The 24684-nt window shown below is 45.3% G+C and overlaps 1 long non-coding RNA gene across 3 annotated transcripts; it reads left to right on the forward strand.

Moving 5' to 3' along the window:
• Positions 1–2030: 2030 nt before the first annotated feature.
• On the forward strand, positions 2031–22883 carry LOC310749769. Of its 3 annotated transcripts, none has more exons than XR_014541761.1 (4): positions 2031–2708; positions 12986–13076; positions 14111–14290; positions 21807–22883. It is a non-coding gene; the product is annotated as an uncharacterized lncRNA (long non-coding RNA). The 3 variants fall into 3 exon arrangements; XR_014541763.1 differs by lacking the exon at positions 2031–2708 and adding an exon at positions 10715–12482; XR_014541762.1 differs by lacking the exon at positions 14111–14290.
• Positions 22884–24684: the final 1801 nt, after the last annotated feature.

The raw sequence follows: 24684 nt of genomic DNA on the forward strand, positions 1-24684 counted from the left end.
ACCTGAAACTGTTCTTAATTTGAGGTACCAATTAGCTAATGGGGCCTCCCGCTGCCGCTGTGCGATTTTTGTTCTCATCCTGAAGCAAAGTTCTTAACCCAAGGTACTATTTCTGGATTAGCAGAGTCCGTAACCTGAAGCGTCTGTAACCCGAGGTACCACTGTATTACTTTTATTTGATTTATTTGATTTTATTAATTTTTATTTTATTATTTTACTTTTTTATTTTAACACTTTTATTTTACTTTTTTATTTTACTTTTTGTTCTCTATTTGCATATTTTTTATTTTACATTTCGTGGACATTTTTGCACATTTTTGTATATATTTTGTATATATTTATTTTGTGCATAGAGGAGTAGTTAAGGGTAAGTGTAGGGTTAGGGTTAGGCTTAGGGCTGGGGTTGGGGTTGGGGTCAGAGTTAGGCTTGGGTGGGCATTTTAGATAGCTAGTTTAGAGAGGAGGGTGGGACTTCTTCATGAACAAAATGTGCAGACTGTAAGTAGCATTCCGTTGCTTTCTCTTGGTCTCCTGGGGTGTGTGTGTGTGAGTCCTGGGGTCCCCTGCACAGCCTTAGCTCTCTTGAAATCAACCTGGCCAGTCTTCTCCAGAGAGCTCAGCTCCTCCACACTCTTCCCCTGCCTTCCCCTTTTCTATCCCCTCTCATCATTTACATTTACTAGGACATTCCTAGCCCACTTTCCTCCCAGGAGCTCAAGGTGGCCTTCATGGTTCTCTCTGCCACCAACTGTTATCTTCGCAGCAGCCCTGCAAAGTAGGCTAGGCTGGCCCAAGGTCCACCAGGGAGCTTCATGGCTGAGTAGGGATTCGAACCCTGCTCTTCCAGGTCCTCCTAGTCCAGCGCCCCAACCATTACACCGCTGCCTGGCTCCATTTTGCATCTCTCCAGCTGCCCTACAACTTCGGCCTTCTCCCCCTTCCTGGGGGTCTCTCTGGCTTCAAGGAAGACCACCACCTTCTTCATGTTCTCCTCCACTTCTGGGACACCTTGATGCTTGGAGGACCCTCGTAGGGGTCTCCCTCTGTTAAATGTTCGGGAAATGTCAGAAGCCCAAGGCAGTATAAGTTCCTCAATTACGTTTATTCAACATTTGTCAGTGACAACAGCTCACTCATAGGAAAACAAGAACCGAACTGACTGGACAACACAATAATAATGCCGGAACATGAACTGACCATTGACAGTTGACAGTTGCAAGTGCATGTGCTTACTTGCCATTAGAATATTTGTCTACCAACGCTTATACGATTGGTTAGAATGCGCCTTGTAACATAAAATGCGTTAAACCCAATACATAACACCCTCCTCCTGGAAGGGTAAGGTAAAGGGACCCCTAAACCATTAGGTCCAGTCATGACCGACTCTGGGGTTGCGGCGCTCATCTCCCTTTATTGGCCTAGGGAGCTGGCGTACAGCTTCCGGGTCATGTGGCCAGCATGACTAAGCCGCTTCTGGCGAACCAGAGCAGCGCCCGGAAATGCCGTTTACATTCCCGCCGGAGTGGTACCTATTTATCTACTTGCACTTTGACGTGCTTTCGAACTGCTAGATTGGCAGGAGCAGGGATTGAGCAATGGGAGCTCACCCCATTGCGGGAATTCGAACTGCCGACCTTCTGATCAGCAAGCCCTAGGCTCTGTGGTTTAACCCACAGCGCCACCCGCGTCCCTTTCTCCTGGAAGGGTAGGTCTGTCCTAAGAAGACGAGGCAGAGCAGCCCTTTAACAGCTGGCAATGCTTCTCTTTTCTTTGGGCTGGAGCTCTTGAACCCATAGCACTTGGGGCCTCCTTTCTCTCTCTGCCAACTCTTTGTGCTCTGCGCTGCCTCTTTCCTCTTTCAGGTCTCTTTCAGGTCACTGAACTGCAGAGAGATGGAAGGAATGGGCCAGATGCCCCTCCTCAAACACAAACACCCCCCCAAGAATTGGGGCTGCCGGCTTCTGAGTCGCTCTCTGCTCGTCTCTTCTAGGTTCAGGTGCTTAAGATGCCTGATCGGCCTTAGCAACAGAGTGCCCCCCCCCCCGCAAGGCCCGGAGGAGCCGGTGGCATCAGGTGAGCAAGTGGCCCTTCTTTTTGGGACAGAGGAGGGCAGGAATGGGCTAGGGGAGCAGCTAGTCAAAAGATGCACAGAGCCAGATGACTGGATCCGACCCAAGGTCCATCTGGGCCAGCGTCTGGAAACCCAACCACACTATTTTGTGGGGTCCGATGGAGGAAGCAGGGGGCTGGGCTGCGGGGCAAGGTGGGGGGTAGTTGTCAGCAGGAGGGGCACCTTCCCTGGGGAGCCATATTTTGGGGGCAGGAGGCCAGGATTGGCTTCCAAGGCCTGGGGGATCCCTCCCCTGTAGTAGGACTTGGAATCCAGGAGAAAACTCTTGGAATAGCATTGCCAGGGGCTCGGGGATGAACACATCGCACAGCTCGTACTCTCCCCTGCCTGCTCCTTCAGCCAGAAGTGGGGGCAACAGCATGTGGGTGGGGGGCACATCAAATGTCAACCCCCCTCAGGATGTCACCTGGGGCGGGCTGCCCCCACTTCACCCCCCTTCCGATGCCTCTGGCTAAGCTAGAAAAAAGACCAGTCTTCTGCCCCCTTCCCGGAGCCTGGATTCCGCATAGGAATACATACCTACAGGTGTGAGATGGAAGCCAAAATCTGGGTCAGGCCAGAAGGGATCTCTTCTATTGTAAGTACAGTAATTGCAAGCCAAAGGAATTTCTGTTGTCAGAAGCTGAGCTGCGATCAGCATCTAGGAAAGCCAGTAAACTCCCTGATGGGAAGGAAGAAACAAAGTTGGGCAGAAAGGATGCAAGGATTTCTATCCTTCCTAGGTTTTGGGAGAGGCAGATGCAGTTCCAAATGTTTCCATTGTTTTCTGGTGGGTTCCGAGTACATTCAGAAAGACACAAGAAGGGGGATAGGCAAACCTGTCCATTCTGGTGGTATTCCCCCCCAACTTAATTCCCCCCTCCAATAAAGTTTTATTTGGTTTTACAAGTTCGTTCACACAACTAACATTCTTGCAAACATTAAAATTAAAACAAGATTCTGCCGAATCTTAGGACTTCCCTCCTCCCCTCCGTGCGTTCTTTAAATACCTCTGTCAACTGCATATTATAAATTCATCCAAATTTCAGTCTTCCATAATATCCAAAGTCTTTGTCATAGAATCATAGAATCATAGAGTTGGAAGAGACCACAAGGGCCATCGAGTCCAACCCCCTGCCAAGCAGGAAACACCATCAGAGCACTCCTGACATATGGTTGTCAAGCCTCTGCTTAAAGACCTCCTTGTCACATTGCAAGAGTTATTTAAAGCATGCCAAAGAGTTCAAGTGTTTACAGAGTTCATTTAGATATAGTCTATATTTATCCCATTCTCTATTGAAGCTTTGATCCTCCTGATTTCTAATTTTCCTGGTCAATCTTGCCATCTCTGCATAGTCCAGTAGCCAATCCGCTTTTGTAGGTATCTTATCATCTTTCCAACTCTGGGCAAGCAGTGTCCTTGCAGCAGTAGTAGCGTACATGAACAGTCTTTTCAATTCCTTCGGTTACAATTCCTAACAAAAAGATTTCTGGTTTGTTTGTTTTTTAAAAAAACCCATTATTTTAAACTTTTTTTAAAAAAAAGTTCATTATATGTCATTTCCCAGAATTCCTTTATCATTTTACAATTCTACCACATATGATAGAAGGTCATCCATCAATTTATGATCTTTATTTTTAAAAAAATCATGGAGGTTTGTCTGCAATTTAATGTGAATTTCCCCTAAAAGACATATTCCAAATGTGCACCAACAACAAGTTGGTGAGCCCTGAATGCTTGGTCTGACTTCACACCCAACCAGGGGTGCCATCTCCTTGGGGCCAAGCCCTTTTGGGGCCCCCCTATATTTTGGGGGTAGGGGCTGCCCCTCCCCCAAGTCCAAGAAATCAACATTTGATGATCTCCTTCTATCGGTCCACAATAGAAAGTGTCCTTTCATACTGCATCACAGCATGGTACGCTGGTTTGACATCAACTGATAGGAAATGCCTACAGAGGGTGGTGAATACAGCACAAGATATTATGGGCTGTCCCGTGAATCTGCTGGATGAAATAGCGGAAGAAAGTTGCTTCAGGAGAGTGAGGAAAATTCTCAGGGATGATTCACACCCTGGCCGGCACTTTCTTGATCTCCTGCCCTCGGGAAGAAGATATAGAAGCAGGATTAGTCGCACCAACAGGGTAAAGAACAGCTTCTATCCGTGGGCTGTTAGGCTGCTGAAGGAAAAGATTACAACAGGGCAACTGGCTTTCGGGTTTGGTGGGTGTGCGTCAGTAAACGAGGGGAATTGAGACTAAGAGAGCTGAGTGGGGGTGTGTGTTCGTGTAATCTCACTGTATACAAGTTGTACAAGTGACAATAAAGTATTTCAATTTCAATAAAAGAAGCATGGAGCGAAGTGGCCAGCTCCTTCTCCTCCTTCTCCTGCCGTGGAGGAGAAGGAGGGTTGAAGCAGCCTTCCGCCAGTGGAAGAGGAAGCCGCCAGTTATCGAAGCCACAAGGCCGCCATGTTCAACTCCGCCCCCAGCTCCTCCCAATGCCCTGACATCACGGGCACGACGTTGGCCTCCCCGATTGCCCTTGCAAACTGGCACCTCTGCATCCTACACAGTCTTGAGCAATTAGGCATTCAGAGTTTGCGCATGATGCCTATGTAAGACAGGCTTCTCTATACAGTGGTACCTCGGATTAAGTACTTAATTCGTTCTGGAGGTCTGTTCTTAACCTGAAACTGTTCTTAACCTGAAGCACCACTTTAGCTAATGGGGCCTCCTGCTGCCGCTGCGCCACTGGAGCACAATTTCTGTTCTCATCCTGAAGCAAAGTTCTTAACCCGAGGTAATATTTCTGGGTTAGCGGAGTCTGTAACCTGAAGCATATGTAACCCGAGGTACCACTGTACAAGTGCAGCGTGGGTGCCACAATTGATGGTGAAATATACTCAGAGTCGCAAAGTGATTTCATGCTCTTTATTCAGCTCATAGTGGTGAGGAGGAATGAATGAATGTCCCCTCAAAGTATCTGCTTTATATACATTATTTACACAATGGGCTGCACATGATTGGCTAATTCCAGAATTCTACTGTAAGCCAATCAGGTTGTGGATTCACTTCTATCTGGAGCATGATTGGGTGGTTCCTGCCAACCAATCATACTGCTGCATTGTTCTAGGACCAATCAGACTGCTGCATTCTGAATCCTATTGTTCTAGAACCAATCAGACTGCTGCAGTTTGGATCCTATTCAACTCAGTACATAACAGATGGATTGCATTTATATCCCAATCTTTTCCCAGCATACCATACCTTCCAACATTTTGCAAGAAAAAAATGGGGCACCCCCCCATCTCCATCGCTTGCCCCCTCCCTGCTACTGACCACTTTGTCGCTCATCCACTCGGCCCCTCCATTTTCCTTCTCTCTCACCTTTGCTGTTTTGGCTTCCTGCTCAGAGGCCTAGAGCGGACTCAGGAAGGTCGCGCTAATCCCTGCCACGTCCAGAGATGCCACTCAGCCTAGAGCGGCCTCCAGGAAAATTGGAACATCCCAAATTGGGTGGGTTCTGTAAATTTGGGTTGTCACAATTATTATTATTATTAGAATTTATATACCACCCTATGCCTGGGGGTCTCAGGGCGGTTCACAGAATAAAATCAAGATACAGTGGTACCTCAGGTTACATACGCTTCAGGTTAAGTACTTAACCCGAGGTACCACTGTATAAAACCACAAAATACATAACAAAAATAAAAGCGACAACCCAATAACCCCCCCCCCCAAAAAACCCCCACATTTTAAAAGGGCATAGGATGTCAGTCAAATGAACCAAAGGCCTGGTTAAAAAGGAACATTTTTGCCCGGTGCCTAAAGGTGTATAATGAAGGTGCCAGGCGAACTTTCCTGGGGAGAGTATTGCACAGATGGGGAGCCACTGCAGAGAAGGCCCCATTCTCGTGTTGCCACCCTCCACACCTCTCGAGGAGGAGGCACGTGAAGGAGGGCCTCAGAAGATGATCTCAGGATCCGGGTAGGTTTATATGGAAAGCGGTGGTCCTTGCGGTATTGCGGTCCTGAGCAGTTTGAGGTTTTATAGGTCAAAACCAGCACTTTGAATGGGGCCCAGAAACTAATTGGTAGCCAGTGCAGTCGGACCAGGATCGGTGTAAAATGCTCAAACCGTCTTGCTCCGGTGAGCAACCCGGCCGCTGAATTCTGCATTAAATTGGGACACTTGAGGGGTTTGGCATACCTGGTTTTCCTTTTCCTTATTTAATCCCCACAACAACCCACTGAGGTAGGGTAGGCTGAGAAATAGTGACTGTGGCCCAAGGTCACCCAGTGAGCTTCATGGCTGAGTGATGATTTGAACCCAGGTCTCTGGAAAAATCAAAATTGGAAACAGAACTGTTAGATCCCAAAACTAAGATACTATCAAGAATGTATAACTTGCTGTTGAAATGGAATACTCAGGATGAAACGGTAAAATCTGCTATGATAAAATGGGCACAAGATGTTGGACATAACATTATGTTTGCTAACTGGGAACAGTTGTGGACCACAGGTATGAAATTTACGGCATGTAATGCCTTAAGAGAGAATATTATGAAAATGATATACAGGTGGTACATGACACCAGTCAAGCTTGCAAAAATCTATCATTTGCCCGATAATAAATGTTGGAAATGTAAAGGAAATGAAGGTACATTCTTTCACCTTTGGTGGACGTGCCCAAGGATTAAGGCTTTCTGGGAGATGATTTATAATGAAATGAAAAAGGTATTTAAATATACCTTCCTGAAGAAACCAGAGGCCTTTCTCCTGGGCATGGTCGGCCAATTGGTGTTAAAGAAGGATAGAACTTTCTTTATGTATGCTACAACGGCAGCAAGAATACTCATTGCAAAGTATTGGAAGACACAAGATCTACCCACCCTGGAAGAATGGCAGATGAAGGTGATAGACTATATGGAATTGGCGGAAATGACTGGCAGAATCTGAGACCAGGGAGAAGAGTCGGTGGAATAAGATTGGAAGAAATTTAAAGACTATTTACAGAAACATTGTAAAATTAATGAATGTTAAAATGATGTCGGAATGAAATTAAGTGGTTTTAGCAGCAATGTTATAAAGGAGTATGTAAAAATGGATTGTTAACAGGTGGAAATGTAAAGCTATAATATATTAAGATAAAGAATTAAGATAAAAACAAAGAGGGAAAGGATTTGCTGAATTAACCATTTGAACTGGAATACAAAAAAGGGAGGTGTGAGGAGGTCAGGGAAATAAGTAAATGAAAGGCAAGATATGGAAAGATGGGTTTATTTTTAATTGCTTCTATTTTTTCTGTATTTTGTATTTTCTGCTCTTTTTTCTATTTCTTTTTTTACTTTTGTAACTCTTTCTGAAATTTTAATAAATATTTTTTTTAAAAAAAGATTTGAACCCAGGTCTCCTAGGTCCTGGTCTGACAATCTAATTACTACACCATACTGACAGACTGCGTAGAGTGAGGAGGGTGAAGTATCTTGCTTTAGAAAAGACAGGTGAAATGGATGCCCCGCAGTCTGAAATGTAAACTGAGGAAGACTTCCGGGGTGGCGCCATCGGCAAAAGCGGACTCCCTCTGAACTGGAGGGACCAGCTCCGCGCGAAACGGGTCGTTTCCACTACGGCGAAGCGGGGACCCTTTAAAAAATCACAGGCGGATGAAGCCTGTGACCATGGGACTTTAGCGCCCCCCCAACCCGCAAAGGAACCCATTAACGGGCTCCGAAGCGAAGAGGGGGAAGTGGCGCGGTGCTGTGAGTCTACTGCTTTTTCCGTGGAGCGAAGCCGCATAGCTGTTGCCGGAGAGCGCTGCCTTTTTCCTGGGACTATTTGGCATCTAAAGAATCACCCGTGAGTACTTAAAACTTGAACAATTGGACTTTAAATAAGGACTGGCCAGTAGAGAGGAATTGGACTTAAAATTTACTTCAATTTGGTACTGAAACAGGAAGGTCTAAACAGGAAGTCAGCCTTCCGTTTCTTTGTAGTCAGAATAAAGCAAAGACAACGTAAACTAGAGCTTAGAAAATTACTTTTAAAGGATTGGCTTTCATCATTTAAAATCGTGGAACCCCCCTTCGGTAGCAGGAGAAGAAGGGGGATCTCTTTTTGGACTGTTTAAACCTGCAGAAGTGAGTTTAAAGTAAAGTAACTTTCCACCGTCCTGATCCTGGAGCGGAGTGTCAGGACTGATGTTTGAAGCTCATTGACCAGAGACAAATGTTTTTGACAGACAGCTAAAAGAAAAGTAACATAGTGACTCCATTGTTTCCTTTCGCATTTCAAAGGAACAAATATTGACTGAATATCTTAAAGAAGAAGAAGAAGAAGAAGAAGAAGAAGAAGAGTTTGGATTTGATATCCCGCCTTTCACTCCCCTTCAGGAGTCTCAAAGCGGCTAACAATCTCCTTTCCCTTCCTCCCCCACAACAAACACTCTGTGAGGTGAGTGGGGCTGAGAGACTTCAAAGAAGTGTGACTGGCCCAAGGTCACCCAGCAGCTGCATGTGGAGGAGCGGAGACGCGAACCCGGTTCATCAGATTACGTGACTACTGCTCTTAACCACTACACCACACTGGCTCTTTGTTGCTATTGTTCTTAAAAGAAAGAATAAACAGAAGTTTTACCCCTAAAGGGAGACTGTGAAATTGTAACCAACTTCAGGAGCTTGCAGCTGTTACAGATTACAATCGTGGGAAAGGACTTGTGACCTTGTAGGACAATGTTTTCAGAAGCTCTGTTGGGTGCTTTCTGTAAAATAAATGCCCTATTGGATCAGTTAAGCCAGAAGACAGATTTGATGACTAATGCGGCCAGAAATTTTGAACAGGCAGTAGGAAACTACATGGAGCCTACCCAGGAACTAAAACAGGAGTGTGCTATGACAGCACAGATGAGAGAAGAGGATACTGCTGAATCCTGGGTGCCAGAAATGGAGGGAGTTGCGGCCCTGCAGGATCATGAGCCTTTGGATTTGATAAATGAATTTGGAAAAAACCAAATTTGGAAAGATAAAGTTTGGTTTGGTTTGGAAATGGGGGGTTGGACTGACCCTCCCATGCAGGGATGTTTGGACTTTCTGAGTCTGGTAATGGGCCGTCAGATGTTTGGAGCTGTGGGGGCTCTTAATTTTGGAGGGAATCTGAAACAGGTGTTTAAATATCACATGGAGTTTAGTCTGGACTATGGAAATGGGGCTGATCTGCTGAAAAGGGTCAAAAACATTACTAAGCTGGAGTTCCCACGAGTGAAAGGAAAATATGAAGAAGAGTCGCGGAAGGGACATGGAAGAGACTTGGGGGCCTCGGATATAAGGATACCAGGTTAATGCGCTAGATTAATGGGAGAAAAAGGACTGACAAAATCTGGGACCAGGAGGAAGGGGCGCTGGATGAAGATTGGATTGTTTTACTTTTTTTTTCTTTTATCATTAGGACTGTTTTAAAATAATTGATGAATGTTAGAAAAATGTTGAAATGGAACTACTTGGTTCTAGTAAAAATGTTTAAAGAATTAGGTTAATGATATGGTTATGAGAAGTTGGTAAAAATAAGATTTAAGTTTTAAGTTTTAAGGTTTGCTATAAGACAAGATGAAAATAGATTAAGATAATGTAAGGACAAAATATTATGAACTATGGAAAGGATTTGCTGTGATAATTATTAACCAGGATACAAGAAAGGGGAGGAGGAGGAGGTCAAAGAAAGAAGGTAATGAAAGTTAAAAATTTGAGAATGATGGATGTATTTTTTCTTTCTATTTTTCTGTTTTGTCTTTTTTTTCTTGTTTTTTCTTTTTTATAATTTTAAAAAATCTTTAATAAATATTATTTTTTAAAAAAATGAAATGTAAACTGAGTTGTGAATTTTGGGGGAATAATTTTGGCACACCCCTGTAGCAGGTGCACCTCAGGTTCCTACACCCTTCCCATCTCAGTAACACAAAACAGCATCAAGTTATGTGGCGCAGCTCTGCCATTTGAGGATTTTTGATCCTCAACTGGATTGATGGGTTTTATCAGGTAATGGACACAGTCAGGGCTGAGGTTTTCTATTACCTCGCAAAATTGAAGAAACTGATGTGTTGTTCCAATATATCAGAAAAGCAACATGCCTTCTCTTGCTTCCTTGCAAAAATGACAGACGAGGAGGGTGGAAAATAGTTTAGTTTTTCAAAACTAAACTGTGGGTTTTTTTTGCTGAACCAAGAGGAAAGATTCCCCAGCAAACTGAAACTCTTTAAATAGTATTTGCACAGAAAGCACACACAGATGGATAGTTTCATATAAAGTGCCTTTATTATCTGGGGACTATTGCCCTAGTAACAGCCATCTCATTCTCATTCTATATTTACCTTCTAATGACTATTCTGTTACTATTCAATTCCTACATTTCGTAATGCTTCCATGCTTTCTTTATCTCCATGCTTTATCAGTGTGTACTTACATGCATTTGGGACGCAGGTGGCGCTGTGGGTTAAACCACAGAACCTAGGACTTGGTTGGCGGTTTGAATCCCCGTGACGGGGTGAGCTCCCGTTGCTCGGTCCCAGCTCCTGCCAACCTAGCAGTTTGAAAGCACGTCAAAATGCAAGTAGATAAATAGGTACCACTCTGGCGGAAAGGTAAACGGCGTTTCCGTGCACCGCTCTGGTTTGCCAGAAGCGGCTTAGTCATGCTGGCCACATGACCCAGCCAATAAAGCGAGATGAGCACCGCATCCCCAGAGTCGGTCACGACTGGACCTAATGGTCAGGGATCCCTTTACTTTACTTACATGCATTAACACAGCGGGGCCAGTTCAGATGTGACAACCATGTTGTAAAACACCAGGAGCCTTGTGTTTGCATGCTCTGTCCCTTCCTTGTTGAATCCTAGGCAGCTTGGGTACTTCTGTGGCGGTTTGTTTAAACCATTGTTTCCCATTGCACCAGAACCAGGAAACTCTGGTTTAACCGCTCTGCTTACAAACAAGGCTTTGGGTATATACATTGCAAAGGGCAGTCCCTAACATTTCTTTAAAAGAAATGGATGAACGAATCTTCTGCTGGAGGTCAGTGAATGAATTGTCGACAAAGCACACACCATTTTGCAGCCCGAGTCAAAGGACAAGATGGCAACCCTCTCCCACGAACAAAGGCCAAGTGGACTAGCAGTTGAATCTTCCTTGAACAACAGTGTCAAGATAGCGTCTCTCCTTGCACTTGAGGGTGAGATGGGGCAGGGCAGCTCATGCAGTACACACAGTTCTGTCCTCCAGCACAGAAGGAAAGCCAGGGGATTGAGAAGGGCTGGTGGGAAGGCTGTCAGTGTTTCCCTCCAGCATCCACCACTTGAGGCAGTTGTCTCACTTTGCCTAATGGTAGGGCTTGCCCTGATCATCACCTTGGGCTTTGTGGTAGCAAGTGAATGGTCAGCCATAACATAACCATCAATTTTATTATTCTGGGCTTTTTTTCTGATTAAAAAAACACCAAGAGAGGCACAGGAGTCTCAGGAACTGGCCAATGGTTCTTTTGTCAGCTTCACTGATTCAAAAAATAGAAAATACACACACACACAAGCCCCTTCTTCACTATACATTTAAAGCAGTATCATATCACTTTAAAAAGTAATGGCTTCCCACAAAGAACCCTGGAGTCTGTTAAAGGTGTAAAGGTAAAGGTAAAGGGACCCCTGACTATTAAGTCCAGTCATGACCGACTCTGGGGTTGCAGCGCTCATCTCGCTTTATTGGCCGAGGGAGCTGGTGTTCAGCTTCCGGGTCATGTGGCCAGCATGACAAAGCCACTTCTGGCGAACCAGAGCAGCGCACGGAAATGCCGTTTACCTTCCCGCCAGAGTGGTACCTATTTATCTACTTGCACTTTGATGTGCTTTCGAACTGCTAGGTTGGCAGGATGTTAAGGGTGTGGAGAGCTACACTTCCCAGAGTTCCCTAGGAAGGGAGAATTCATGTTCAGCCACTCAGGGAACTGTTACTCAAGGAGGGGCTACAGGTTTCCTAACAACTCTCAGAACCCTTAACAAACTACACATCCCAGGATTCTTTGGGGGAAGCAATTACCGTTTACAAAAACGCAAAGAAGCGTTTACGGTACCCATGTGGAGAAATGTATTTGGCAGGTGCATAAAAACCTCCCTCTTTGACTCCACTCACTTTCGCCTCTGGCCATGCCCACCTTTATTTATTTGATTTGTTTGTTTAATAAAATTTATACACTGCTTGTTTATTTTGTTAAAAAAAAAACCTCAGTGTCTCTGGCCTTGCATACCGCTGGCGCTTGGCCCTCAGTACATCATCTAAGAGGAAACCCGACCTTCAAGCTGAAAAAGGTTCCCCACAACTGGTGATTTTCTGTTGGTATTAAACATCTTCCCTCTTTCTGTATGTTTTTAACCTTCCTGTCTAAGCTTCGGGGAATGAAAACAAGGTTTCTTTTTGTTGTTGCTACTGCTGCTGCTAGCAAAACTGTTCTTTTTTAAGAAGGAGGGGGGAAACGGGGAGATTCTAATAATGGAACGAGTTGGAAGAGGAAGATTATAATAGCCCATCCAATCAAGGAAGTGACAATAGCCAATCAGGAGAGCTGAGAAACAAGAGTGTCATGATTATGCAAATCCCTTTGTGGTGATTGCTCTACAGCTCTCCTCAACCAATCGGCATTCACAAGTCCAAATCAGAGAATTAAAGAAAGGAGAAATGTGGAGCAGGAGCTTACAGTAGCAGTTCTAAAACTGAGTTTTGGGCCCTCAACTCTGAGCTAATGAGTTGATGCAGGTCTGATGAGACCAAACAGTGTATTTTCTTAACTGGGTTTTAAAGTAGTTTGCTTTAAGTAAACATTTTTTGATTTATGCACCCAGATAATCCAAATTCCACCTCAAGGAAAGGGTCCTTCTGTGGAGAAATTATGCAGGAGATCTCAGGGCCAGCTTCAATCCCCAGCATCACCAGGTAAGACTCAGAAAGATCCTGGTCTGAAAGCCTGCCTGGAGAGCTGCTGCCAGTCAGTGCAGACTCTACCGAGTTAGTTGGACGAATTGTCTGACTCTGTGTAAGACAGATTCCTGCATTCCTAACCTGAATGCACTTTGCAAATTGAGAAATACAAGTGATATCTCTTGTTTTCCATCAATCCTTCTGCAAGTTTTGTTGTTGTTTAGTCGTTTAGTCGTGTCTGACTCTTCGTGACCCCCTGGACCAGAGCACGCCAGGCACTCCTGTCTTCCACTGCCTCCCGCAGTTTGGTCAAACTCATGCTGGTAGCTTCAAGAGCACTGTCCAACCATCTTGTCCTCTGTCGTCCCCTTCTCCTTGGGCCCTCCATCTTTCCCAACATCAGGGTCTTTTCCAGGGAGTCTTCTCTTCTCATGAGGTGGCCAAAGTATTGGAGTCTCAGCTTCAGAATCTGTCCTTCCAGTGAGCACTCAGGGCGGATTTCGTTCAAAATGGGTAGGTTTTATCTTCTTGCAGTCCATGGGACTCTCAAGAGTCTCCTCCAGCACCATAATTCAGAAGCATCAATTCTTTGGCGATCAGCCTTCTTTATGGTCCAGCTCTCACTTCCATACATCACTACTGGAAAAACCATAGCTTTAACTATACAACCTTTGTTGGCAAGGTGATGTCTCTGCTTTTTAAGATGCTGTCTAGGTTTGTCAATGCTTTTCTCCCAAGAAGCAGGCGTTTTAATTTTGTGGCTGCTGTCACCATCTGCGGTGATCATGGAGCCCAAGAAAGTAAAATCTCTCACTGCCTCCATTTCTTCTCCTTCTATTTGCCAGGAGGTGATGGGACCAGTGGTCTGCAAGTTTTACTATTTCATAATTTAGAACAGATTGCTAGATAAATCATTGGACCCCCCAAGGATCATTCACTGGTAACTGTATACCTGTTTGGCTCCCAAGATTCCAGCAGGTAACAGCCATTTATTTTCAGGTGTCATAAGGAGTAGCATCTTAGGTTTTTTGTTTTATCGGAATCTGCAGTTCTCAAGGACCTGAATTCTGCATTTTTCTGCTGCTCCCATGGAATTGAGGCTAACTACCCAGAGTCCCGGATGATACATTTCCATAATGATCTTAGTTATGTACGCTGTCGCCAGATCTGGCCAGATGTCCCCAGTGCAAAGCATACTTCCCCATGGAGCCATTGCCGTTCTCCTGAAGGTCAGCCCACAACTAAAAACTCTGAAATTTAACTCTGAGTCAACACTGTTTGTTTAATTGGAGCAACTTATTTCGGAGCAGCCATTTAATCATTTCTCAAGTCGCTAGCATGACCCAGAATCGCCCATGTGTTTTCCAAGGTGTAATTATGCAACATGACTGAATAGTCTTTTCTGGTGGCTGAGAATGAGAAGCAAGGCAGCAACATCCCCGTACCAGAAGTTCACACACTTTACTTTGATTCTAGATGAAGGGAAGTTGCAGCCTTTGCAGATATCCACTCACCCACAGAATGGGGAATGGAGGCCTGGAATGATGAATGGAAACATGCAAAAACGGGAAGCTGCCTTATAACAAGACAGACCATTGGTCCATCTAGCTCAGCATGGATTACATGGATTGGCAGAAGCTCTCAGGGGTGTTCAGACAGTGTCCTCTTCCAGCCCTAATTGGAGATGCCTGAAAAAGCAATGCAGTTGTACCCTGGTTCTCAAACTTAATCCGTTCCGGAAGTCCGTTCTAAAACCAAGGCGCACTTTCCCATAGAAAGTATTGCAAAATGGATTAATCCATTCCAGACATTTAAAAACAACCCATAAACATGAATTTTGCTATCTAACGAGACCATTGAGCCATAAAATGAAAGCAATAATCAATGTACAGTACTATAAAATAAAGAAGACAGTATTGTAGATGATAAAAAAATAAAATTCTTATTATTTTCTTACCTGCACTGATGACAGTCATTGTTTGGATGGGGGGCTTTTATCCATTTCCGCAGTCACACAATCAATCAGTAGCTGAACTGGGTTCCACACAGTCACAAAAATAAATTAACCAAAAAAGCCTCAAAAACAAAAATGCAAAATAAATAGCTAAAACAAAGCGCCTAACTTAATCCATTCCGGAAGTCTGTTTGACTTTTGAAATGTTCAAAAACCAAGGCACAGCTTCTGATTGGTGCAGGTGCCCCGGAAACAATAGCCGACAGCCACATCAGATGTTCGACTTCCAAAAAACGTTTGAAAACTGGAACACTTACTTTCGGCATTTGGGAACCAAGGTGTTTGAGTACCAAGGCTTTTGAGAACCAAGGTACCACTGTACAGAATACATAAGAATTTAAAGCACATGTGAAGTTCCAATACAGCCCAGAGAAGCTTGGATCCAGACCAAGCTAGATGCCCCTGGTTCCCATTGAAATCAATGGGACTAAGTCATGGATAACTTGCCACAGTGAATTCAACTAGACCTAAATGCTGCCAAGTTAATCTGGATCCAAGCCAGAATGAACTGATGGTTCCTGTAGGTCTGGGTCAGGACACCTGTGGCCCTGCAGATGTTGTTGGACTCCCCAGTCACCTGTCCAAGGGTCAGGGATGATGGGAGTTACAGCCCAACATCACCCAGAAGGTCACAGATTCCCCTTCCTTGCTGAAGAATGAAATGGAGATTCCAGAGCTAGTGAAGCAAGGCAGAGCTGGATCAGAGTCAAAACTGTTCAAGCAAAGCACCTTGCCAGCTAATGATAATCCTTGGCTGGCCTGAAACCAATCTATTATATCTTATTGCAGTGCATTTGATATATTTCGGGGTAGACTCATTTCTCCTGCTTATCCAACACCTAGAGCTGTCAGTGACTGGCATACTGTGCCTGTTGTGCCAGGCGGTGCCACCAGCCAGGTTTGCAGCCTGCAGGTAGCATGCAGAGAACAGAGGATGCTAAGCTAAGTCTCTCCTAGCACATTCCTTGCCCTGCTGCTGCACAACAGCCCTGCAGTGCTGCCTGCTGGGCCTTGCTACCCAGTAGCAGCCACTGCCACCCTCTCACTCAACTCTCACAGCCCAGATGGGAAAGGACTGGGCTGCACTGAAGCAATTGCTTAAAATAAAAAAAGCTCTATGCCAGGCATAGGCAAACTCGGCCCTCCAGATGTTTTGGGACTACAGTTCCCATCATCCCTGACCACTGGTCCTGTTCGCTAGGGATCATGGGAGTTGTAGTCCCAAAACAGCTGGTGGGCCGAGTTTGCCTATGCCTGCTCTATGCTAATGCAACCTGCTCACAACTTGCTGGGGGAATCGGGGCTGTCTTCCAGCTGCCTTATCCCATCCAAGAGATCAAAGTAGCTTGCGGACCCCAACCAACTTCAACAACAACAACAACAACAACAATAATAATAATAATAATTTATTTATACCCCGCCCATCTGGCTGGGTTTCCCCAGCCACTCTGGGTGGCTTCCAACACAATATTAAAATACAGTAATGCATCCAACATTAGAAGCTTCCCTAAACAGGGCTGCCTTCAGATGTCGTCTAAAAGTCTGGTAGGTGTTGTTCTCTTTGACATCTGGTGGGAGGGCGTTCCACAGGGCGGGTGCCACTACCGAGAAGGCCCTCTGACTGGTTCCCTGTAACTTAGCTTCTCACAGTGAGGGAACCGCCAGAAGGCCCTCGGCGCTGGACCTCAGTGTCCGGGTAGAACGATGGGGGTGGAGACGCTCCTTCAGATATACTAAAGCCCAGGAACTCTGGGACCAATGCCCCCTGAGTTTCCCAGAGAACTCCCTCCCAGTTTGCTCAGCGTGTAAAGGCAGCCCATGCTCCCCGAGCCTCTCCCAGAGTTCAGAAGAACATGCTGGTTTATTACGACTCTGCTCTTAAACATTTCGTAGAATGGATTCCAAGCGTCAAGACAAGTGGGGATGATCAGCTTCCTGGTGGCATGGGAAATCTGGCCCAGATCTGGTGCAAAGGGCAAAGCTGTAAGGGTGGCTCCACTTTTAAAGGCTCTTTTCCCTCTCCATGGAGGGAGTGCCCTCTGGCTTTTTCTGACCACAGTCAATTTACTATGGATGCCATTTCTACCAGGCAGGCATCCTAAGTACCCTTGTTCATTTGAACAGAACTGATGGGAGATACACGATTGCGTGGCTTAGATAAATGGCAGGGGCAGGAGACCATGCCAGATGCACATGGCTGGGAAACAAGGTCACATACCACTACTCCCACTTCAGAATCCTGGAAACAAAGTCAAATTAGGTTCCTGTAAGCAGAGGGTAGTTCCATATACCGTATTTTTTGCTGTATAAGACGCACCAGACCATAAGACACACCTAGTTTTTTTAGGAGGAAAACAAGAAAAAAAATATTCTGAATCCCAGAAACCAGAACAGCAAGAGGGGAGCGGAATGAAGGCTCCCCCTGCCCTCAAGACGCTTCATGCGGCTAAGCCAGAAGCCAGGACAGCAAGAGGGGTCGCTGCGTAGTGATTCCTCTAGCTGTCCTGGCTTATGGGATAGCCACATGCAGCCTCTCCCAGGCAGCGGGATGAAGGCTCCCCCAAGAGCCGCGCTCCCTTTGAAGAGCATGTGGAGTGTGTGTGCAGCTCTTGGGGGCTTATCCCCGAGGAGGGAGAAAGGCAACCCTTCCTCCTCTTCGGGGAAAAGCCCCCAAGAGCCGCACACACGCGCCACGCAGCTCTTTAAAGGGAGCACTGAGCAGAGCCTCCTGCCTGCATACGCTCCATAAGATACACACACATTTTCCCTTTTTAGGAGGGGGAAAGTGCGTCTTATAGAGCGAAAAATACGGTAAGTGAGGTCAAGCAAAGCCGTGCTCAGGATTCAAAAGGCAAGAGAGCAAGGCAGGTAGCACCCTCCGAAGAGGGCCTAGCCAACGAAACAAGGCCAGATTGAGTATGACTCCAGCAGGAGACTAAACCAAGCCTTGGCTGTAAGTAGGACTGCAGCTCTTGATGACTGAAACTTCTACCCCTATCAAGGGACCCAGCCTATTTTAGTACCATTGACTCCAGTGGCGAGGAGGAGGCTGTGGTTCTGCTATTTCTTCTGAAGTCCACAGTAAACAATGCAACCACCGGCACCATGTGGTGTTAGAACTCCTGAAGAAGCAGGGGCATTGAAGACTAGTTCTGAAGGTCCAATTTGCCTCCTGGTCTGAAGCCCTGGAGAGCTTCTGCCAGTCACTGTAGGTGGACCATGGCAGCTGCGTAAGGCAGCTTCCTATGGTCCTAAACACTCTATGAAGACGGGCTGTAGCTCAGTGGTGGAGCATCTGTTTTGCATGCAAGAGGTCCCAGGTTCGGTCCCCAGCATCTCCAGGATGGGCTAGGCAAGACTCCCCATCTGAAACCCTAGAGAGCTGCAGCCAGCCAGTGTAGACAACACTGAACTAGAAGGACCAGTGGTCTGACTTGGTAGAAGGCACTCTGCTATGTAAGTTGGTCAAAGATGTCCTCTGTTTGCATGGGCTCTTCTCCTGAGGATAGGGAATCAGAGCCTTGGCTCATGACTGACTTGGCATCACTCAAATTGCAAAACAACCTATAAAATATTCCAATGAGAATTCAAGAGGTGATCCCTCCTGCAGACCTGCAAATCCCTTGGCAAGAACCTATAATTTTAAAAATCCATTTCCCCCATAAGCAACAGCAATCTCCTCATCTCCCTGATGCAGGTCCCATGAAAAACCCTGCCGATGCGAAACAGAACGTGTTGTTAAGCCAACCCTTCGCCAATCAGGCTTACGGCATTGTCTTGGATGTCCCTGGGAAGAGGAAACATGACCGAGGGATGAATTAATATTTCTGTTTAATTAAGTGGACTTCGAAGGATGTGCACCATTTTAAAAAGTTTATTGGATGTCACATTTTAATGAACTGAAAGGCCACATTATACAGTAACTTTGTAAAAGAAAGGCATCATTACATCTGACAGTTACCAAATGCCCCAATTAAATTAAAACAGATGTACCCTAAAAACCTGGGAAGGATGGAGACATCCTTCTTGCCTTACTCTTTTAAGTAAACTGGATGATTTCCATACGGTGGTACTGACCCAGCAAGAATTTGGTGTGAACCACGTCCCATGGCAAGCCATGGGACCAAAGTTATTTACAATTCTAATTTCTTGAATTAGTTGCGATGGAACATTTATTGTGACCAGCTGAGTCAGGTGCAACCCTTAAAACACACTAAGAGAAGTAGGATCGGTTCTAAACAGTCTGTCGACTTTATTAATTTTCACAGTACCCTTTCGTTGTGTATATAACCATTTTATTTATAAGGCATAAATACAAAAAGAAATACTCTCATCATTATTATTTTAAGTAATACCATCTAGTACATTTTTTTTCTCAGTCACACTAAGGATTATAATGTACCTATAGCTGCATTATTATTAGTAGTAATAGTAGTAGTAGTATCTCCATATAAAAGTCTATAATGTAGAATACAGTATATAGCGTTTTTGTTAAAATAACTGTTACACAAGATTGAACACAGTATAGTTTGCCAGCTACTGCTGCCAGATTATTTCTACTATACAAAAAATAATAAGGATCCACCTTCCCTGAATTTCAACGCTCGCAGTGAGCTTGAATCGCACTATAACTCTTTAAATATCACCACCCTGATCCAGCAAAGGAAATCTGCACAAGTGTGCAGATGCCTGCATATTTAGTCAACATGAGTGCACCCCCCCTCACCTGTATCATGATGTTCATATATTCCCTTCTGAAGTGATTGGAGGAATTTGAAAGGGGAGGGGTATCCCCATCTGGGGCCATAATTTGTTATGCTAATCGCCCACAGGTGTAGCTGGATCAGAAGAAGTAACCTTTTTTTTAAGGGAATTGGGGAGGGGGCAATCAAAATATTGCTTGATAGACCCAGAGAAATGCCCTTGAAGTTGATGCATATATGTCCTGGAAGCTTGTTAATAGGGCATAGAGACAAGATGGGAAGCTGGCCATTGATGGGACACTGACGGACATGGCTTCTACAATGGACTAGATGAAGCAGCTGGATGAGTGTCGCTGCAATATTCTGATATTTAAAACACTGTCCATGCAACCCCTTTTGCCACAAGCCAACTGCAACGTGGGGCAAGAAAACCTGCCTGATCAACCCCTATGTTCGGGGCTGGGTCCAAGATGCGGTGCCCCGACATTCAAGGGGACGCCTATGTCTTGTGCTACAGTGATTATGCACAATGACTGCAATTGTGGTTGCAGTCACTGGTCACTTCCAGACAATCTGTTGATTGAGCCTTCATCCTGATTTGTTTGCAGAACCTTAGCAGGGAGATTATATGGGGGTGTTATAGGGTTGTTCTTGTTTTTTATTTCGATCATGTATTTTGTGGTTTTATATTGTGATTTTATCCCGTGAACCACCCTGAGACCTGCAGGTATAGGGTGGCGTACAAATTTTAATAATAATTATTAATAATAATAATAATAATAATAATAATATGATGATGATGATGCCAGTGGCTTCTTCATCACTCTTTCCCATTTATTTGTAGAGAAGATAAGGCAAACAATAGTTACCCCACACTTCCGAACACATTTTGCCATCGTGGACCTTCCTGCAAAAAGTTGTGTGTGTGTGTGTGTGTTTTAAATGGAAATGGGTTTGTTGAGGAAGAGCGCCAAATTCACTTCAACCGCTGAACCTGAATTGGTCTGGAAGTGGCCAGTGTTTTTGGCAAAACTTCTTGCTGAGTCGGTTACAATGCTCTGGCACATACAACTTGCAAGGCCATCTCATGGAGGATGAGCTGTGCTACACTCCCTGCCCACAACCCATGTGTGAGCCAGGGGATCTATGACAGTGCCCCATTCTCCCGCCTCCTTTTTAGTGCGTGTATGTCAGAAATTGTGCAAGCAGCACCCTCCACAAAACCAGCCGTCCCCATGGAACACCCTGTTTATGTATCATCTGAGCAGCAGAGGGGATACAGGCAACAATCCACACCCACTATACAAAGGTCTGCAAATTTGCAGGAACCTGGCAGCATTTTCACTTAAATTACAGAATAGCATCTTCTGAAGTATATATTGCATGAATATCAATGTTTCCCATTTGTGCTTAAGACCTGGGTCCTTAATATAAGCACCCAGCAGCTGACTATTTGGAGAACTAAAAAAATAAAATAAAAATACCTTGGCAGAATTTGCAGTTTTCGACTACTTAACGCTGGAATAAAGCAATTAATTTCAATGGGAGCAAACTTCCAGGGTTTTTCCAAGCCAATTGGCCTAGTCTTTGCTGGTGTCTTTTCATCTGTGGTAGCTATTGCCACGTAACATCTCTGGCCATGTATGAAATCCACAGGAAAGTAAGTGGCCAGAATTTGTATACCAGTGATCAGGTCAGGAGGCTGTCTGTTCCACTGGCAATCGACCCTATTCAAGGCCACTGTTTGCCTCTGTTCTGTGCCATTCTGGCAAGGGCCAATTTAAATGGCACAGCCACTCTGTGGGTCTTGCTGGAAATGTGCCATGCGGCATGTTACATTACAAACCTAAATACACCAACAGCCACTAGGGAGGCACCGTCCTGGCATGGAGGTGTTGCACGAGTCTGGGCTGATGCCCAAGCATTTCAACACGGCAGGTGCCCTGGGCATCATGCCCATGAAGATGCACTTTTGAACAACCTCCACATGACACCCAGCTAACATTTACAATGAATTTTCCAAAACAGCAAAACGCCAAAATGAAATAGAAATAGAACACGTGACATGAGATATCCTGGAATCAAGGACAACTCCCCCCGCCCAAAAAATCATGCTTGAGACAACAACCTTCTACAGTGGGCATTGCACATAACTTATTGCGAAGTGAAGAATTCAGTTCACTTAAGAAGTGTTGCAAAGTGAGATGCTAAAAGAGGCAAATAAAAACAACGAAAACCTGGTGGATTCTCAACACAGAGGGGGGGAAGTCAGTTTGGCATTTTGTTGATCTGCTCTTTTTGTTCCTTATCCAGCAGGTCTTCTTCTGCGTGCTGCCAGTTAAGAGAGAGGCGTCAGACCTTTCGGCAAGATGACGTACAAGCAGCAGAAGAGGCAGTGCATGAAGGATGGCCATGTGTCCCACTTTATAGAGGGCGATCCTCTAACTCAGGGATGTCCAACAGGTCGATCGTGATCTACTAGTAGATCCCCGGGAGGTTTTGGTAGATCGTGGTTGATTGCTGAGTCCCTTTCCGCCCCTGCCCTCTCGCCCTGCCCTCCATTGTTGCACGATCTGAAGAACGGAAGACGGAGTTTCCTCAATGAGATTGTTTGTTTCCCCAGCAATCTGTTGGTGAGTGGCTGTTCCTCTTTGTCACCCCCCCCCCGCAAAGGGACCTTCCTCCAGTTCAACAACTTTGACCTGAACTCCTAAAAAGGGGGGCTTTTCTCCTCCCTAAAGAAAGCTCAACAACTTTGACCTGAATCCCCCCAAAACAGGGCTTTCCTTCCCCAGAAAGGTCAACAACTTTGACATGTATCCCCCACTGCCAGTTTTTAATTCTGTGAGTAGATTGCAGTCGCTTGGGAGTGGGCCACCCCTGCTCTCGCTGAAGGAGTCCTCTATACGAAAGGTTACTGGGGCAAGGTCTACATTTCAAGATGGAAGAACCATGAAAAAGGGAAGGAGGGTGCTTGAAGTTGCCCACCGAGAGTTAACATCTGGACAGCAGACTGAGCAAGCAAATGGGTCTCCTGATCACAGTCTCCCTCATTATGCTGAGATGCATGGTATTTCTACTTAAATTATAGCAATTCTCTCCAAACTGGCATCTCTGCGTATAAATTACCAGGTGAGGGTAATGCAGATCAGTGTCCTCTTTTGCACTTCGTATGGCGATGCGTTCTCTATTTTATTTTTGGCAATGTGTAGGTGGCCTTTCTAAGCCATGTGTCAGGTCAGGATTGTGTGTGGCTGCACCCAGATTCAGTACCTTACACCTTTTGGTAAGGAAAGTGTGGAGTACTTGGCTCCTAGTACTTATCCCAGTTTTAATCAATCCAGGGTTTCTTACTGCCTGCCAATTGCAGGAGCCTCTGCTGAACATTCCTATTCCCTCCTACACTTGAAGAAGCTTCAGAGGCCTAAGCACCTAAAGATGGGGGAGAAATCTGATTTGGCTTGCATTTGCAGGTGAATACACACAATCTGTGCTTACTGAAACTATATGCAAACCAAAAACGCAGCCATCCTTCAAAATTCCCACTCCTCTGAATTTTGCAGTGAAGTTCTCCTACCAAATGATCTAAGCCAAAATGCATCTACCAGGGGGAAGTGGCAGATCAATCTTAGTGAAAGTAATATGCACAAATGCATTGCGTTAGTGGGAACTGCTTGCAAAAAAGGAGGAAATGACACACAATTGTATCAAAAATGTGTGCATTAAGGGGAGGACACTGAACTATTGATGAATTTTTGCAAATAAACAGATGCAGCAATGTGGAGAAGTGAATTTAAAGGTAAAGGGACCCCTGACCATTAGGCTCAGTCGTGACCGACTCTGGGGTTGCGGCGCTCATCTCGCTTTATTGGCCGAGGGAGCCGGCGTTTGTCCGCAGACAGCTTCCGGGTCATGTGGCCAGCATGACTAAGCCGCTTCTGGCGAACCAGAGCAGCGCACGGAAACGCCGTTTACCTTCCCGCCGAAGCGGTACCTATTTATCTACTTGCACTTTGACGTGCTTTCAAACTGCTAGGTTGGCAGGAGCAGGGACTGAGCAACCGGAGCTCACCCCGTCGCGGGGATTCGAACCGCCAACCTTCTGATCGGCAAGCCCTAGGCTCAGTGGTTTAACCCACAACGCCAACCGCATCCCTGAAGTGAATTTAGGATGGGAAAAATGAGAAAGCAAGAGAACCTGAAATTGACAGGATTTGCCCATCCCTACAAACACCATACCCTGATTTTGTGGTTTCCCCAATGCACAGCCTCTTGTTACAACATCTGAAGCAACCTTTAGGTTTTACTCATTCCATATCCTGGAAAGGGAGACCACCTGAAGAAGTGCATGAAAAGACACTGGCCAGCACTAAAAGAAACAAGCAGAGCAATTTGCACACTCGGATCCAGACACTGGTTGGTTCACAGTCGTCATAGAGGAGTCATCGCTTCAAAAGGAGACATTTTGTTTCCGGGCTGATCTGAGCACTGTCAAAACATTACAGCGCATGGGTGCATGATATGCAGCTGTAGTTGGGGCTAAATAGCACCTACTATTTCAAAATATGAGGAACACTTACCACAGACAGCTGAAAGCAATATCCAACCCTAAAAACAATGGTCCCATCTGCACTGTTCACTGCACTGCACTTCAATCATGGCTTCCCAACCCCAAAGAATCCTGGGAACTGTTGAGAGTTAGGAGACCACTGTTCTTCTCCCAGATCTACAATTCCCAGAATGGTTTAACAGCTCATGCTCTTTCCCAGGGAACTCTGGGAAACGTAGCTTTCTGAGAGGAATAGGAATCCACAGTAGAACCACAAAAAACAATGAACCTAAGTTAGGCCACATTCACACCATACATTTGAAGTACTGTGATACCACTTTAAAACCGTCATGGTTT

Source organism: Podarcis filfolensis (genome assembly GCF_964270895.1).
Source record: "Podarcis filfolensis genome assembly, chromosome: 14".
Taxonomy (NCBI): Eukaryota; Metazoa; Chordata; class Lepidosauria; order Squamata; family Lacertidae; genus Podarcis; species Podarcis filfolensis.